Here is a 19,849-nt window from a genome sequence, read left to right as displayed (position 1 = left end):
TTGGGAAAACGTACAATTATTAAATTGCGTTATCAATACACACGCCTCCCTTTCACCTCTCCCTTCTGCCCTCTCCCCCTCACCTATTTATTTAATTAGTTGAAATCGATTGGCGTTGTAATAGGTCGCAATATTGTGTTTCGTTAGCTACACTCGTCCGAATTTAATGGTGAGTCGTATAAGGCATAATTATGCAGTTATCGCAATACGGTGCCCCCCTTTATCGGGCGTACCTAGCCGCAATAATCTCGACTTGTTCGAAATGAACGAGGTGGACGAGCGAGCCCGAGATTCCGCAACCGCGAATCTCGACGCCGCCGAGAGTCCTACGACAATCCTTTGCATTGCGACCGGGTTAATGCTCGACGTCTGCCGCGAGTCACCACCTACCGACTTGTAGGACTTCGAATTACAGTGGAATAGAATGGGAGACAGTCAGACACGCGACACGGTTGCTTAATTGATCCATGCGGCGGCGAAGTGCTCGCGTCAAGCATCTCTTTGTGTGTTGCACACTTGCAATACGTAAACTGTCGATTCCTCCGGTAACGTTTGAATGTACTGTGTACACGCACAATAGTTTCGATTTTATATAAAAATTATATATATTATAATATGTATAATAATATAATATAATATATTATAATATGTATAATAATATAATATAAAATTATAATAATAATATATATATTATGTGCATATAAAAAAATTTAATGTGAAGTTACTGCATATATATAGCTTAAATAAAACAACGCAACAATTAAAAAAATTAATTTCTTCACGTTATATTGCTTTATTTTACATTTTTTAGTATATTTAATATTTTTTTATTTATATATTATTTACACATAACATCCACAATTATGCAGTTGTACCAATTGAATATAATGTAGTGTTACAAAACATTACATCTCTTTGATTGATAAATGTTTGATCGAAAAACAATCGACTTTGTTTTATTTTGTAAAAGGACAACGACGTAAGGAGGAATGACGCCTATGTCTGTGACAACCAAACCGTGGATCAAAACTATCGATCAAAATTGAATAGTAGAAATTTTTCATCGAGCTCTTTTGTTCCTACGATGAGCGTAAAGTGACCCATCTTGTATAAGAAACGATGGAAAAACGTGAACGGAGAGTGACATTTATCCTACATTTCTTATTTTCTGACTGAAAAAAATTAACATTGATAAATATCTGATTCAAACAGACTTTTATTTGTGTTTTCACGCGCACGCTCGATGCACTTCGACGAGATTTTACGAAAACTTTTTCCGGAATGTAAAACTGTTGGAATCGCTGAAAGTACGGTAGTACGGATACAAATAGTTTCCGCTATAATGCAATAAGATAGATAGTTTGCGTACCAAAGTTCCTTCGACTTGAGTGTCAAGCAGTAAAACTATTCGGGCGAACACCTATTATCTTAAGCGCACTTTAACTCATATAAAATAGATAATTTGATGATACTATTGTGAAAGTTTGCTGCACCTGCCTCACCTGCTCCAACCGATATACTTCCGATCTGTGCGTAACTTAAGATCATAGTTTGCAATATTTACATTATGCAAAGATACAAAGTATAAATCGAATTTGAGGGAAGAGAGCTGGAGAATATAAAATATATCATGTATGCATTATTATTTTTCCCTTAAAATTCTTTTTATATATTAATATTTTATATATTATATATTAATTTATATTAATAATATAAATATATATTAATATATAAAGGAAAATGCGCGTACAAATAAATATCGTACTTATTACGTGTCGATCACGGTTAATTTTAGCATTCAATCGACTCTTCTAAAGACACGTGATTGATGATTCTATTCCCGTCGAGGAGAGTGAGTGCTTTAAATCTCCAGCGTTCCATGAAAAAAATTGATCAGCCGATGGGGTAATCCGTTGGCTTATGCGCGACGTATCGTCGACTACGGGGAAGAACCAAATTGGCCATTAGTATCGCTGACACAACACGCCGTCGCCGTCGAACGTCTCCCGCGAACGTCTTCGAATCGGTCCGACACTTTGATTTAGAAACTCACCGCCGCCTGAACTTTCCCATTAACCGGTTAATTTGGATCCGTCTCGCGCCGCGGCACATGACTAACGATCGAGCTCATTGATCTCGGTCTTGATGCATCGCGCCGTTCTAAATGCATGAGGATGGCACGACCTAGAAAAGAAGAACGCGACGGCCCTTCTCTCCCCCTCTATTCCTTCGCAACTCTTTTGACGACATTTCGGGGAACTTTGAGAATCTTCTTTCACAGCTGTGTGTTGACTTTTAATTAGCGCTCGTTGGCGGTTGATTATTAATTATTAACAATTACATTTTCCTGCCAAATTCAACTATTTCTATACACACTGGTTTCTCACCAAAAATGTATATATTATATATATATCTCTCTCTCGGATATTTATAACTTTATCATCAATTATTCATCCGAATAGCGCTGAATAATTATTTGTTAATGTAAATATTTCTGGCACATTTTCGACGTAAAATTTATTGTTACAGCTTACAAGATAGCGAATAATAAATAGCAGTATGTCATAATCAGATAATTACCGCATTATATTTATATAATAATGAAATTTCAGTTGGAGTTTGTAGTCCGAGTATTGATAATCGTTGGAATATCGCCTTCATATCGAATTTATGAATTTTCGACCGCGACCACGTGTTTGTTAAAAATCTCCAAATCATCCAAATTATTACAATGGTTAAGTGATAATAAGCATGTATAAATATTCACATGTTTAAATGTGTAAACTATTACATAACCATTATAATATGCTGTACTGATAAATCTGTTAAATTCGACGCGGTAAAGCTACAATATTATGAATTTGTTGGAAATGTAAAAAAAAAAAAAAAAAGGAAAGATTTGTATAAGTGTTAGCATTTATATACAAATCTTTACTTTCGCAAATTTAATCGGTAACCGATATCTAAGATATTAAAGATTTGATAATACGTAGGAGCGACGAAAAATCTTTCTAATCGTAAAGTTGCGAGACTAAGATACATGAATCAGTTGAATAACATAAGGTATATGCGAGTTCGAGATTGGACTGAAAACACTCGCTACGAAGGTGGCGTGATAATGAATTCGATCATCGTGAAGAATTTCAATGAGGAAGCGTACCAAAGGTAGATCAGCCATGTGAGAAGGAAGTAGAGATAGATAAATAGAAAAAGAAAGAGAGAGGGAGAGAGAAGGGAAAGAGAAAGAGAGACTAACGTAAAAGAACTTTTCAATCCTTCTTCGTGGTCCTTCGAAGAGTGAAAGGATCTCGTACGATTCGTTTTACGTCCTTCTTCGGAGCCTAATGTTCTGCCTCTCTCTTCCTCTTTCCTTCCCTATGTTGTCCTCCGGGGAGAACTGCAAAGCCTCGCTCGGTGTCACGCGAAGGTAAGGAGGGTAAATCAGCCCCAGGCACTCACCTTAACGAAAGTAAACGCGCTCATTTTCCAGGTACAAGATGTCCCTAAAACAGCTACTATTTGGCTATTTTCGGTTGACTGTAATATGAGAAAGTTATTAAACCGATTCGAAACTTCATGGATCCTTGAAACTTTAGAAGCAGATAATATATATCTTATTTATATTTGCATCTAATTTCCATAAATTGGAGATAGAAGTAAAACATGTGCATAATTTTTTTTATTATACCGAATCGATTATTAAAACGGTTCGTATAATTTTGTTGAATTTATGTTGAAAGATATATAAATAAAAGAGATTATTGTCGAAAGAATATTACTAGAAGAGATATGTTTTTATTATAATAATCGTGAAAGAAAGAAACAAGATATTTCTTGTGTAGGTTTTTTCACATTTTTCTTTTTCCATTGAATTAATTTTTCTAATAAAAAAAATATATAAAGTGTTTTTATTAACATTTGCAAAGTATATAAAATATAATACGATGTGATACGTAAAACGTAACAATGTTTTTTCATGACAAGCTTTTTCTTTTTTTATAATACCGACATCAAGACATGTCTTTTGCGAGATGAGACTAAATTAAAGGGAAGTAGCCGTTAAATATAAGAGACAAGTAGTAGAGATGGAATACATTTAACGTCAAGTAGCGGACGATTTCACGTAGAAAAATTGCTCAACGATTTACTTTGTTACGATCTCGCGATGAGAAATGATCGAGGGTTCTATGGTCGAAGAGAGCAGAGAGAACTTAGTTAATCGAGGAGGGGAAACATGTCGACTGAAGGGTGGAGAATGATGGAGAGGGAAAGATAGAAATACAAGAGGCATCTACTACTATAATACCCGCAGCGAGCGAATCAATAGGCTCCTCGTAAAGAGATCTTCAGCAAAAACACGTCGAAAGCGATGAATTGCGGCTTCGGGCGCGCGAGGTGTTATTCTCCATGATCTCGTAATTGGAAGAGAATTGCGGCTCTCGAGCACAAACTTCCGATTTTGAATTATTCCGGAATAGAGTATACTCGCGGCGTATTAAATTCTCCTTTAATCCCGCGTTCTCTCGAGTACAGGAGCTTCGACGGTGTTCGAGTTGGCGATTCTCACGGATCGCGCGACAAAAAAATATATATCGACGATAAAACGACCCGCCGTTCATTCTCGTTATCGTGACAAATAATAATCCCGTACCGCAACGTCCGATGTATAAACCGAGAAAAAGACTGCTGAAACGAATACATACCGGATATATATGTACGCCATATCCGTCCTTTATCGCGCCGCGTTACCGAAACATGACACACGCTGCAACGTACAATCAAACTGTGATGGAAAGCACTATCGTAAGAAATATTAAGGGTCGGTGAAAAAAAAAAAAAAAATAGCTCGCGCCGGATATTCGAATGGTTCATAAAATACGATGGTTGAATTGGCCCGAATTCTATGACGCGCGCCGGAACGGCGATGTGAAAAATGTTCCGCGCGATCGAAATGAAACGATCGCATTATTACTTGGGTGTGGTGGAAGTTATGCCGGAAAATTTTGTTCGCGTTCGCTGTGAGAGAAGACTTTTTGCTCTTCACGAAGTTTCACGTTCGATCTCTCGAGTTTTTCGTCTTAATGAATGTATCGAAATATCGATAATCTCTTGTCTCAATTTCGAAATTTTAATATAATTTTATGTGTTTTTATCGTATAGAATTTTAATTCAATTTTTAATTTTGTAATCCACTAAGCCCAATTAAGGTAATATTAAGAGATCGATGTCACTTCTGTTAAAAAAAATGATGAAAAAACGGTGATAGATTTAATAAAATATATTTTTTTAAAAGAGATTGAATCCCGGTTAAAGCTGCATCTAAGAAATACATGACTTCGTTCGTAGTGATTTGTTTTGTTCTCTCTTGCTCTGTTAAAAATTCGAAATATAGATTCCAACCAAATATTTATACTGGTAACCTACTGTTTGCGAGCGTACGATGAAAAATGAAAACTCGTTTTAGTTCATCCCGTACAGCTTTTCTGGCCGTACGAAAAGTATTTTCCCGCGCTCGCGCGACATTTTCAAGAAATTACCCTGCGCAATTTTCTATCTCTTGCTCATATTTTTTACTACCTGGGCGGAAAATGTTTTTATATTTTTCTGACGAATTTACGCTGTGACATGTAGTGATATAATGTCAGCTTTATTCAACATTGGATCACGATAAAGTCTATAAACTCCATTCGCATTAAATATATCTCCAAATAAGAGTATATTTATACTTATAATTATACCATTTATTTATATTATAATTTATTAGTTATATCACTCGATTATATCATCGATTTATTATTTATATCACAATTATTCTCACGCGATTCTCTCTCTTACAAATTTAGAATAAAAATTGGATCGTTAATTATTTCTGGTTATATGAGATTTAACGAAAGAAGATTTTTAAAAGCAATATTACCTGTTTTAGTTTTTTGAAAATAGTAACTGTATTTGATTGTTTTGATTTGATTGCAGTCCTAATTTTGAACTATATTAACTATATATCAAATAATTTATGAATTATATGCTTATGAACAATTACACATATTTATAATAAAAGTTATTCTTATTTATATTTTAATTATAAGCTTAATAAGATATAAACGATGTATAAGTTTCAGGAAAATAATAAAAATGCAACGAATATACTACAAATATATAATACAAGCATATTTATACTACGCTATATCATATCTTTGCACTCCTCGTCAGACACACATCTTTCGAAATTTCCTTATCGCGAGCATAGAAAATTGCGAAGCTGTATTATAGATCGCAACTCCGCCTTTAACAAATTCTTCAACATATTTCGTGAAAAAGTCATTATCTGTTATACAAATTTGCAATATTTAACATAAATTATCTTTATACCGGAATCTCAAATTGAAGTTCTGAAGAAAAAGGATTACTTTAATTTAAGCGAACAAAAGAGAATCATTCTTTATTCATTCCAGAAGAGTGATTAATTAGAGAAGCTTTTTACTTTCGCTGCGTAATTCAGAAAGAAAAATATTAATGCGATTTTAAAAATAAAAAAATAAAAAATTCGACACTTCAAGAACACGATGATTAAAACGGAAGAGAATTCTTAAAATACCCCGCATACTAATCGGAGGAGGGTTCTATTACGACGCAAATAGAAAGGGTGAATAAGTGGAGATGGACAGGGCGACGGTGTTACATGCATACACGGTAAAGACACGAAGGGCGCGAAAGAGACGAGAAAAGAGAGTGGCGGTTTCCTCCCTCGTCAAAAAAGATGAAGTCAACGCGCGGTTTTGGGAAAGGGGAGAGAGAGTAGCTGCACAAGCCGAGGCCGAGGGAGAGACTCGGACGGGGATGCGAGAGAGAGAGTGAGGAGGGGAGGGGTGCGTTCTTTAAGGTAGGGGGCATGCGCGGCGTCCGGGGGTGCAGAGCGGTTCTCGGAGGTTAGTCGCCCGCCAACATCACGACGTGCCGTTCGCGCCTCGCGAACGCGGATTTACACGCAACTCTCGCTCTTCTCACCCTTCCACCCAGGTCGCGTCATCGCTGTCACTCGGTGTCCGATAGGGAAGGAAGTTGTCCGGAAGTGAATCTTGCGAACCGTAATTTCGAATTTGCCGATTTAGGATTTTAATTAACCCCTAGCGTTCGAGATATATCGCGAAGATTACGTTCGGATTTTTTTTGGGGGGGAGTGCGACAGTAGTGTATTTTACTAATAATGTGCTCCGATCGAGGGATGCGAATCGCGCGATCGCGATCGCGAACGAGCGATGATTGATTGAATGGCGAATTTGTTCGCTTTTCCACGCTTTTCCCCCTCGGAGTGAACGTTTTCGCGATCGATGGAGCGGATCGAAGTGACTGATCGCTACTGACGTAATGGTAGAATAAACGTGCGTGCCATTCGTGATTTCGGATAAGCCGTGCCTAGTGGTGCTTCTCCTCGACGAGGAGAGGTGCCGTGAGATACCCTGCGACGGGGACATGGACCGGAAGTGACTGCGTGTCTCGCCGTCATTGCGGTAAACGGCGCGTAAAAGTGCGCGTAACCACCGAGTCGAGCACGAGGTGTATATCCGGGGGTTTTCCCGGATCTATTGTGCCGCGAGGAGGAGGATTCCCTACGGGAGAATCCGCCGCAGCAGAGATTTCGGGGAAGACTGCATTACATTCGCAGCGAGATTCGGATGCATTTCCGGGAGCGCTCCCTCGTCCTAGGAAGTTCATACGCAGTGTGTCCTTAAAGTGTAGTTCCGAGAGTATCCGTAAGTGAAATTCAATTCGCTTTTTTTCATGTCGCGAATATGTGCGCGAATGTACAAATATCGTTAAATATCTTCCGTGAAGTGATAAGGTATGCAAGCTGTTTCGAAAGAACGTGTCTATCTTTCTAGCGGGATCTATTACCTTGAATAATTTACAATGGAATTATCCATGATGGATTAGCTATTATTTAAGCCATACTTTTATCGAAGCTAATCAACAAGTTTTATTTATGAATATAATAGCTCCGCAATTTTTTTCCCGTGAAAAAAATTGGATTTTGTAAGATGCAATAATTAGACTTGCGAGTAAAAGCCGATTAAACAGAAGAAAGGCTAAAACGGGAAATCTTTTAATTCGTAAAATAAACACATATAAAGAAGGTTTATATTTCTTAAATATTAAATCAAGTATTTCATATGAATTACAATATTAAAAGATTAAACAGCACATTTATGATTGATAAAGCTAAAATATCAAGAGAGAAGTTTCAATTTTCGATTAATTCTGGTATTATTTATATTTTATTTATAATTATGTTATTAGTTTTCTAATAGGTACAGTTCTTCTTGTACAGTTTATAATTATATTTTGTAACAAAATAAATTTAATTAATATTTTAATGTAATTTTACTTAAATAATTTAATTAAATCTCATCGAACTCTATAAAACATAATTTATTTATAAATCAACATATTGTAAGACTATAATGAAACATGTTCAGTGATTAATTAATAATTAATGAAGAGAGTGCAATTGACGTTGCTAATAACCGTGCAATGAGCGTATATGTGTATATCCGCATGAGGGATTAACGCGTGTGGTTAACATGGCACAATAATAGCAACACAATATTTTGGTGGCATTTTGGTCATAATAATAACAGTAGAAATTGTTATATAATAACTTAAGTGATGTCAACAAACCGGCGATAGAATATGTATCCATTATTTCGTTGTATATTATCGCAAATATAGTGCACTAATACTCGTGAGAGAGTCACGACGGAAAATTTTCGCTCGATTTTCTAATTGGATTTTACGACATTTTCACTAACAATAAGAGCCATGAGATGATGAGAGAGCGAGTAGGAGACGAAAGTAGAGACTTGGAGATTTGCACTCTAGACAAAAAAACCTAATGCAATTTATTAGCCGCGCGAATTTTGGTGCCGAATATGCAATCGACTGTACACGCTGAATATGCAATGCGTTCTCCAACTTATATATCTCTGACGGAAGGATTTTTATTGGACGGTAGCTCTCTCGGACGCTTTTACGCTCTGTTAGGTAATAAAAATGCTCAAAGTTAATCGATTATCCCTATCGGGCCGAGTTTAGGGTTTCGTTTTTAGCTTTAAAGTTTAGTTCGGGAGTTTACTTACGGACTTTTTGCGTACGCGATACGCTGCTGAAATTATATCAACTGCGCGCAGAGGGAAACGTAGAATATTCAGGACGGGACAGTCTAAAACTTTACTTGCTGGACGTTTATTACACCAAGTAATCTCTATCCATCTATTTGTGTGGAAATTTTTAGTTTAAATCAGCGTGAATAAAGCGCGTTTGACAGATCAAGTATTATTCTAATTAATTTATCGAAAAATAATATATTTGCTAATATAATAATATTATATATATATTTATTTTTTTCAACACACATACACATATATAATATATATACATATACATATATTTTTAAACAATATTAATCGAATAAAAAACTTATAAAAAATTGAATAGCTTTAACATGTACCATATTTGAAAAAATACTTCACATTCAGCTTGAAGTGCATTTCGGAGCACTGAAAATAGGTCGGTGTTTGAACGACACAGGATCATGGTTATTGTCGCAATCGCGACACGTGCGTATAGGAGTTTTGGCTATCGTGAACAGACGCGAAATAGACGATACGCCGGTATAGTCAACTATTCGTCTCCATTCACGAGGCGTAATTTCGTGCGAATTGCCGCCAATCGATCGCCAACTGTTCCATTTCGAATTTACGCTCCATACCCCGGAGAAACGGTCAGTTGTATTTTTTTTTTTCCCCGATACAGATAGAGAGAGAAGAAAAGGAGTTAGGCGCGCGAATTCGATAACGCGGCTTTAATTCGCGCACATTAACTGTAAAACTTTTCCGTCGGTTCGTCCACTTTCCGAGCGATGCTTCCGTAATGAATCGTCCCGCTGGGTGTCGCGGATCCATCAGCGGCGGACTTGTTAAAACGAGTAATTAACAGGTACCTATTATCGGCTTGTTGTGCGGCGCACTCTGGGATGTCAGCGATTCTTCAGTGAAACAATTCAATCATCCGCATTACGTGCTTTATTCGTCGTCCTTTCTATCGTAGAATAAATCAATTTACGAAATCCATAGGCCACCCCATAACGCTCGGATTAATACTCAGCTGGTATAAAGCGTGCTTATCAAATCGGTAGAATTTAACGAGTGCAAATAGAATATATATAAACGCGTGAGGGATTAGTTTAGCTTGAATAGAATTTTTGCTTTTCTACGAATATATATATTTTTGTGCGTATCGCTATAAGCAAAAAATTGTCATTCATATGTGTTTCTATTTATCTGATGAAAAGCGGTCGGTGAAACGAATAGATTTGCGAATTCACTGCGGAATGAATACAGAAGCCATTGGTGATTTAATATACAGCACGCTGATGGAAAATTGTGTAACTTTGTTAATTTAATTTTTTTTTTTTTGGTATCCAGCAAAAAATGAATTAGTAATTTAATATTTGAAACAAAGTATGTTAAGTATTGCCATTTTCAGACAAAATATTTTTTCAATTCTCAAATAACAATAAAAATTATTCACGGAAAAGAAATTACCATAGCTAAATTTTAGCTGTCCCTATATTACACATAAAAATTTATCATGCCTAAATTTTAGCTATGATAGCTAATATTTTTTAGCTATAGAATTCTCCGTTAAACTATAGCTAAAAAATATTAATTACCATAGCTAAAATTTAGGCATGATAACTAAATTTCAGATTGCAATATAGAGACAGTTAAAAAATTTAGCTATGGTAGCTAATTTTTTTTTCGTGTTGTTAATATTGATAAAGTAATGACAAATTTCTTAAATTAAAAATAAAAATTCCGTATAATGGAAGATTTCAGGACTGGATTAAATTACATACGAAGAGACTTATTAAGTAAAAAGCACAGTTCTTCTATTTCCATAAGACGTGAAATATTTAAATTGCCAAGAATGATAGAGCATATAATTCCAGCTCTAATTTGCCTTACGTTAAAGACGTACTTTACATTCTCGGGAAAATCTCTGGCTAGCTAAGAACGTTTCTTTTGGCTATTCTACATACTTTGCTGTGCATTGCAAATTGAATTAATAATACTGCAAATCTACATTAGGATCATGATCTACTTGTTTCACAGATTTCGCAGGTCATATACTGATGACAATTTGTGAGAACGGATAGCGTGGGAGGCAATTAATTACTTTAATTATAATTAGTCGTGCGTTATGCAAATCGCTTAGAGAGGTCGATGTGCGACCGATAATCGGCCACTTCGCTAATTGCTCTTCGATTTGTTAGTGGTTTTAACACGTGTGAAATTACGTGAACATAAAACTTAGCTCGAGCCCATTAAGTGTGAACATTATGCGTGAATGATCATTGAAAATATAATCGTTACTCTATAAAATCATCAAACACCGAAAGTATATAAACTCTGATACTTGATAACTTTATTGACTTTTTACAATTTAATACTTATTTGATTAAAATACTTGATTATAAAAGTTATATGTACATACATCTAATATTTAAATACAATAGCTGCATCATTCTCACTGTGCATATTTATAAAGATTAAATATGTTATGTATTAGAAATATTTTATTTGATTTATTATGTCATTTTATAAAATAACATTTTTATTTATAAATTTATAACACGCAATTATTATTTATATGCAATTTAAAAATATATTAACTTAATGAGAACAAAGAATATTTTAGACAGATTTATACAGATTATCTATATAAATTAAATATATTTTCGTGTTGAATTTTGTATCATTGATATAAAGACATTTTTGACAATTGCGAACAATAATTAATAGCAAGTAGTTGAATCCCAAACAGTTATACCGACATTTCATAATTCTATTTCGGTTAATCGATTATTCACTATAAGCTGCTAATACCATTCAATATGTATATATCGTTGCGATTATAATTCAAAGCATTATCGAGTCGCTGAGCGAGTAACTTACGGCATGACAGCCAAGGTAATGCAAAATGAGGAGATGATCGATTAAGCTATTTTCAAGTTCCCGATATGCGCGCTTGGCAATTCAAATTGCGCGAGATGCCGTGTTTCGAAGTGCCAGGATATTCGATGATGATCGACTCTGTGCTCTGCCATTTTCCTTTCTTTGTTAATTCTCGTGCATGTGTGTGTGTATGTAATGGACAGCTATATGTGTTTCCTGACCGAATTAGAATCTGTCCATTCTTCCCACTCGACACAAATGCGACCCACAAGGGTTGCCCGTGTCATAAAAAAAATTCCATTTTACGCTGGCACGAGAGGAGCAATAATGGACATACCGACTCCCCTCCGCGCGAATTTCTTTTTTTCTCCTTTTCTCCTTGTGACGGAACGGATAAATTACAAGAGTGTCCGTTTTTATACGACATTCCGTCCTGCCCGTCATTTCGATGATCGCGAGATCGCGAGAGGAATGTTTGTCATTTTCATTAATGTAACGTGTGACTGAATGAACGAACGTTTAGCTTGACATTTTATTATTCCGCATAAAGGTGGAGACAAAATAGCATTGCCAGCAACAAGAGCAACATTCGTCGACATTTTTATACGTACAGTCGTTAACGCTCTCCATTTTTTTTTAATAATAGATAGCTATACATTAATATATACATACATCGTGCATCATACGTTAGCGAATATATGTATATACCGACAATGTAAACGGGGATGAAAAGTTATCGCAATGAAAAAGAGAATTCACTTTTTTTTACATCATAAAAATAAATTTACCGCGAGTGAGCGCACAGTTTGCAAATTTATTCGCTTTATGAAAAATCCATAAATTCTGTATCATCGTGTGATATATCATGTTTCCTACCGCTTGTTTGTGTGCTGAATATTCGTAGCTAGTTAATAAACTAACATTTAATATTAAACAGCAAATATAAGCTCAAAGTTACAAACTATATATGCGCATGTCAAAATTGTCACGTTCACTATAAGCAATTTCGACCCTCGATACGTTTCCGTGTTTCCGCGTATTCGACATTGAAATGAAAATCGCCAAAGTCGCCAGCCCCAATAAAGTAGAGCAGGGATTTAGCTTCAAACGGCATCGCGTCGATGAGAGTGCCGTGTATGTCTGTCGTTGATACTGAATTCCTAAACAAAACAGAAATTCCGCTGGGAGAAGCGAACGATAAAAATTACAACACGCGTTGGAACATGGCACTACTAAAGTTTGCCGCGCGGACGTGTTAAAAATTATACGATCCGCGCAACGTTGCAATCCTTTGGAGAAAAATTATCAAGAATAATAGCTTATTCCTACATATAACATTTATGTAGTTTGTGTTGGTTTTACCCGAGACTATTTCTTATCCTTTTGCATCTTTAAAGTACGCGAATATGATTTTCTTCGTCGACACAAATATATATTATATTACATTATAATTATTAAATCTATATTTTATTAAAGTTTATGAGTTATAAATATGTAATTTTGTGCCGCTTAAATGCTATATAAAATAAAATTAATTAATTCACTCCTTAGTCGTGTAAATTTTTCTGAATAACATGATTAATGTATTCTCAAACATTTAAACATTAAAAATTGAATAAACTAATTGAACACTTTTGTAAATTCAAGATGACATTTCTTTTGTCAGTAAGAAACTTTCCAAATGGACCATAATATTCCATTCTTATCTGGTCATAATTCCTTCTGAACAAGTGCACACAAATGTGTTACAACATATATTTTATATATTATACTATATATGAGCGTACTCTGAATATTATATAATTCGATTATCGAAAGTCCCTGAGTTAAGTAAATTGTTCGCAAAAGTTTGCACGTAAAGTTTTGTTATATTTTTGTTTTATAAACTCTCGTTTCAGTTTTTCGATACTTTGGCATTTCAAATTATATTCATTCTCGCTTATGCATGTAGCCATATATTACTCGACATAATTAATCTGTAATTGCAACTAAGTTAGATATCTATCCAAAACATTAGATTTGTATTTAATTAATTAAATTACCGCATCTACCGAACAATCTGCAGAACATATACAGAATTCCCTACAGGAAGCAGAATATTTGAATAGCGTTGAAATATACGTTTCACTTTATTTGTCAGATGGATTTTATGCCATAATAAGTATTTAAATCAGCGCTTAGTTTCTAGGTTACATAATATTTACCATTGATATTGTAAAGATTAAATTTTTGGCAAGAGTATTTGCGAATTCAGATATGAGAATCGAACTTTAGTAGTAGTACCTTTCCCGAGGCAACTTTATATTTACTTAAGCTTTTCATAGGTATATACTACTGTTTACCTCAACTTTACGCTTTTGTAAGAAAAACACTAGAGATGTATTCTCGAATTGAACACATAAAAAAAACACTATTTGTTATTTTATTTAATTTGTGATGAACATTATTGTTCACGTATTTTTCATGCATTTAAAGCGAAATGTTAAATAATATTTAATCATGTCAGCGCAATAAATTATCGAAATTATTCAACAGAAGCAATCAAATCCGCGATTCCTCGGCGATTATTCGCCGAAAGATTCGTTCATTTGTTCGCTCGCAAAAGCGGGCAACAGCCGGTGTTAATACTTAGAATCCCGACTAAAGTACGATTTAACAGTAAAGATTACCGTTAATACACACTGGGGGTAGGGATTATAGTGCCGACTCATAAAACGGAATATCCAGAAGGGGGGGTGGGAGGACAACGTCGAGTCGTAGGGCGGAATTGCTCTCGTCTTTGTATAATCAAGCTTCGTTGCCTGAAGCACTGAGGAGAATGCGCTGCGGTCCCCGAAGGAGGAAGGAGAATGACTTTATCAAAGGTACATTACTTATTCTTGCCCCCATTGAATTAAACGCCTTGGACGCGACGCGCCCAAGTTGCGACACTCTCGGATGAAACCGCGGTGTACCATTTGTTACCGCGGTGCGTCCCTTTGTCTCTCGCGAGAAGGGAAATACGTACCTGCAATCTCTCTGTACTTCGTTAGTTTGCCGAACGCAACTTTCTTCTAATTGTCGTGAAAAGTATCGAGGAAGAAGCGTCGCGAGAATCGAATTCGCGGGATAACACGATTATTGTGTACGTCGAAGCAAGTTAAATTCGGACAGTCTCCAGTTCTTATCGAATTGTTATTGTTATCGCGCAGCTTAATTTCTTCCCGGAACGACGGAAGGGATGCGTATTGTAGACGCTGACCATAATTATCATCAATGAAATTGCAATTTTATAGGCGCGATTCTCTCTATTTAGATAACCGCCAAGAATCAAATATCAAAGACTCTGGAAATGAAATTTAACAGACGCATTCGTCCGAAAGATAACGTGTTCCAATGAGAGGCGAATCAAATTCTGTATCGATCGTGTAAAAGAATCGTTTAAAACGGAGCGAGCAATTGCCGAAGATAATCAAAACTAATCGTTACGAGCGCAATAACAATTCAAGATTTCAACGACATTTTCCGTGGGTTAATAGTAATATCGGATTACTAAAAACATTTCTTTTTTCAAACTAAAATAAATACTGAAATGAAATACGAATTAAAATGTGCTCTGTACGATGCAAATGTTCTTAATCATGCTTTAATAAGTTAAAAATGCTATACCTGGGATTTTCAAAAGATAAAATGTTTTGGAGAGACGTGGTAAATATATTTTTCAAACATCACGAAATTTATATTAGAGAGAGAAAATAAAATATTTTATTCTATAAAATAATATAATATAATATTTTTGAATGTGCGTAAAAAAATGAATAAAAAGTGATACTGAAAAATGAAATAATAATAAAGATTAAAAATATTAATAAAGAATAATAAATTTTTTCTTAAGAAAAAAATGTTATGCTTTTAATAAAATTATGCCTAAATTGCATAAATAAAATATAATAGATATATAATACATATATAAACCTTTCTATAAAAATGATTGTTGATAAACAAACGTGTTTTTACATTCTTTTATTTTGATCGCGTCGATATTGGCTCATCTGTTATGCGTCAACATGTGAAACATAAAAGAAAAAAAAAATCCCAATATTGTACATAATTGATCATATGCACTGAAAGCATCAACATCTCTAATGTACAATGGGCGTCGCACGGATTACGGATATAATTTAAAATTTCTTTGATTTACAGCAACGGTATTTCACGTTGTATTTACCAATGTCCAATAACTGATGACAAATGATTCTAAAATACGGCGATATTTCGTTCCAGACATATTGTTTGTAATTAACAATATTGATCGATGTATCACTTGCATCACGTAAATTCTTTGACCCATGTAAAACGTTAATCGTAAACGTATTCTCATCTAATCGATTTAAAAAGAGCTTAAGAACAATGCGCAAAAAATTCCATATTATAAATCGATAGAAATCAACTCTCTTTCTCTCTCTCAACCTTAGAAAAAAGAAAAAAAAATGAAAAACTGTCAAATCCCAGATTATGTCACGTTTTACGCTGGATGTATTTCAGTATAATTTAATGAATAATGCTAATAAAAAAATGTAATGACAAAAATATGACTTACATATTGATTATTAAAAATAAATTTATTAATGTGCACTTTAGCAAGAGTTGGATCTACTTGTGCTTCTTTTATGCTAATGTATTCGAGCTTGTGTGAAACGACTTTTTGCGTTATATTCATGAAAAGTACTTGCCGCTCACATTGTAGGCGTGCGAGGATTTATACCCGAATGAAGCATAAGTAAAGGAGAACCGGATGACGAAAGAGGGTAGAATTTATTATGCTCGGACACATCCGGACGCCGCGACGTGTCCTCAAAAAAAGTGAAATATATAGCTTGTCCAACCTCGGCCGCTGATTCTACAAATGGAACGACGGTGTTACGGTTTTGTTTTAATTATCATGTTGGACGATCCACATGCATGCATAGTTAAATGTAAACTTGAGGGAGAGAAATTTGGTAATAACGATAGCAGCAATTTAAATTCTTGAAATTGAATTATTGAACATGTAACATCTCATTACCAGTTTTCCACTAATGATATCGTATTCGAGATTGGAAATGGTAGTATCATTATCGTTGCGTTAATTACGAAGCAAAACGGAATTATAATACTAATTATGTAATAACAATTTAATGAAATCGTAAAAAATCTCTCTGTCTTATTAAATTGTAAAAATGAAAATTAAGATAATTTGGATCGATGATACCAACAACATGAGACGAATAATCTTGTATATCTTTGTATGTATGTACACATGACAACGATAGGTACATGTATATATACATGATAATAAATAGCAATTTGTTCTTTACAAGATTGACAAAGTTTCTTGAAGCACAGTTCATGTTTGATACCGCAAGAGAAACACGAGTATACTCTGTTTGCTTACATGAAATGGAACACGGCACGATGTTTGCGATTCTGTTTGATCTTGACTTTGCTAAAGTGTATTTCTAGAAATTCCGTCGGCAAGTGGAAAAAAAAATATTACAGCATGTGTAACGCGAAGCCTTTATTATTACACCATTAATATCGGATATTATTATTACATCATCTCCGAAGGATACTCGAATGTACGAATCGCGTTCAAATTTGCAGAGTATGAAGATGAAGCTTGCCCTCGTGTTGTTATAGCGCAATTGCACGCTCGATATTCTGCATTCGCTTTAATCGTGCTCTAAACCAGGAACTCTTCGATATCGTTCGTGCATGGATTAAAAATTGCAATTAAAATTAAAGTATAGGAAAACGATAAATATATTTGTAGTGACGTAATTCAAATAAACGAAGCTTCAAAAGTTTTGATTTCGAAATTTAAATAAAACCACGTTCCAAATTTAAGATTAAAAATTTTAAATTTACAAATATCAATAACATTCCGATTTATAAATTTATCAGATTTGTTATTAAACAAATCTTGTTTTCTTGATTCTCGCAAATATTGACACATAAACTATCTTGAACTATTCTAATTGCACGGTTGAAACATATTTTTCACATTAAAATACAATTTACGATTAAGAATAACAAATTTTTTTTTAACGAAAGAAAGAAATTAAACTGCCCAATTTTTAATTTAAATTGTATAATAGAAAAGAAATATTGTTAAATTATAATAAGTATGAATTAAGATATAAAAATATATATATACGGATGAATCAACACATTCTATCAAGCTTATATAATCGAAAAAAATTAAAACAAAGATTATCAAACAATTTTCTCTTACTATATATATATATCTTATACTTACCTTTTACATTTATTGAATTGCGAGAGATATACATTATATACTTTCATATTTTTATTGCACTCCTTTTTCTTTTCTTTTGTAGTCTACATTTCATTTTCTTAGTTTGTATAAATTCGCAAGACATAAATTTTTTGAGAGCTCTGTTTACAAACAAACCAACATAAAATGCCAACACTTTCTTTGTTCTAGCAGCACGATTATCAAAAAACACTCGTCCTTGCTACCGTTTCAGTTGGAATGTCACGTATATTTATGCGACTACTATTCCTTTGTACTTTTTGTCGACGAGTCGGAGAATAATAATTTTCTTTTTAGTCTTGTCTCTATTTTCTATGTATGTTACGTAAAATAAACCAAACAATTTCACGGAGATTGTTAATTGTGTGTTAAATTACATTGAAATTTATAAGCAACTTTGGTTATATAAATTTCTGTGTATTAATAAAATAAAATACATATTAATCGTAACTCAACATTATAGACACGTTTTACGAAAGCAATTATAATGTTAAATGAGCTATAAAGAACGTAGCGTAGAAAACATTTAATGTGCTTATTTCTGCAAAATAGGATTTAATTCTTTCTGCAAATTTATTTTTCTGAATATTCAAGAAACATACTTTATAAATGTAATTTAAACATGCACTAGGAAATAACTCTGTAACATCATAATTTCTTATCATAAATCTCTTTAATGTTGGTATTTTCACAAATAAAACGTGCTTGAGTTAAATATGGCAGTTTAAAGCGTGCTGCAAATTTCACTATATATCTTACAAGAATTAATAAGGATAGCACACGATTAAAATTAATATAAATACCCGCTTTTAATTTTTACCTCTGTTAATTAATCTCAGTTACATCTAAAAGTTCCGGAACATTATATGGATACATAGGAAATTAAAGGAAGAGGTATCAAAAATAATGTATAAGTTTTTACGAAACAATAATTAAACTCGTTCTTCCCGTGTAATTATAACGATAAAATTATCTGTTTTAATGCTCTTTATGTTAATTTATTCAAGAGATATTGCAAACTAAAAAAGTACGGTTCTTTCTTCTTTTCTCGCAGAAAAATCTGTATGCGCAGCTTCGATTTTCTTTCTATTCATTTGATATTTTAAATTATATTTCTACAAATCGGTCCCGCTAATGCCTCAGCAATACCTCGTTCTCTAAGTAAGCGAAATTGTCCTGTATTTGCGTAGAAAGAAAATAGTATTCACTTCGAAATTGTTTTTATATTTTATACTATGCCCTTTAATATCCGATCGCTATATTTGCATCTGACAAGTTGTCAATGGAACTTGAAATATTTTTCCATCCGCTTCGTTTCGGTAAGAACGAGAAATGCGGTAGTATCTATACAAAGACAGAATACTGAAGAAGCATTATCACATCTATCGAAACATAAATACAACAAAAAGTCTTCATCTTAAGGTAAAATGCAAGGGTAGGGGAGAGTTATTTTTCAGATCAAAATAAGATTTACGCGTGAATAAATAATGATCAGCTTTTATAAACTTTTCTTGAACGGGTGCGAGAGAGATTCAACTTT

The 19,849-nt window shown here is 34.1% G+C and overlaps 1 protein-coding gene and 1 long non-coding RNA gene across 4 annotated transcripts in view; one reads left to right on the top strand and one right to left on the bottom strand.

Moving 5' to 3' along the window:
• The window catches only part of LOC145932591 (uncharacterized), a 213,563-nt gene that overhangs the window by 45,897 nt on the left and 147,817 nt on the right, over window positions 1-19,849 (bottom strand). The window lies entirely within an intron of this gene.
• Window positions 1-19,849, top strand: part of LOC145932589 (neuronal growth regulator 1) — a 106,236-nt gene that overhangs the window by 22,545 nt on the left and 63,842 nt on the right. Inside the window, exon 1 of one of the 3 annotated variants that reach the window (XM_083031631.1) lies at window positions 6,943-7,751. The exons of 1 other annotated variant lie outside the window; for it this stretch is intronic. The gene's annotated coding sequence lies outside the window, so the exon portion shown is untranslated. Of the gene's footprint in view, window positions 1-6,942; window positions 7,841-19,849 lie in introns of those variants that run through there. One more of the 3 variants, XM_083031633.1, reaches the window with a different exon arrangement.

This window comes from Prenolepis imparis, unplaced genomic scaffold, assembly GCF_030444845.1.
Source record: "Prenolepis imparis isolate NDT839.2.m4 unplaced genomic scaffold, iyPreImpa1.0 SCAF_2, whole genome shotgun sequence".
Classification (NCBI taxonomy): Eukaryota; Metazoa; Arthropoda; class Insecta; order Hymenoptera; family Formicidae; genus Prenolepis; species Prenolepis imparis.
The sequence above is the reverse complement of the archived record's forward strand: the minus strand, read 5'-3'. Positions and strand labels throughout refer to the sequence as shown.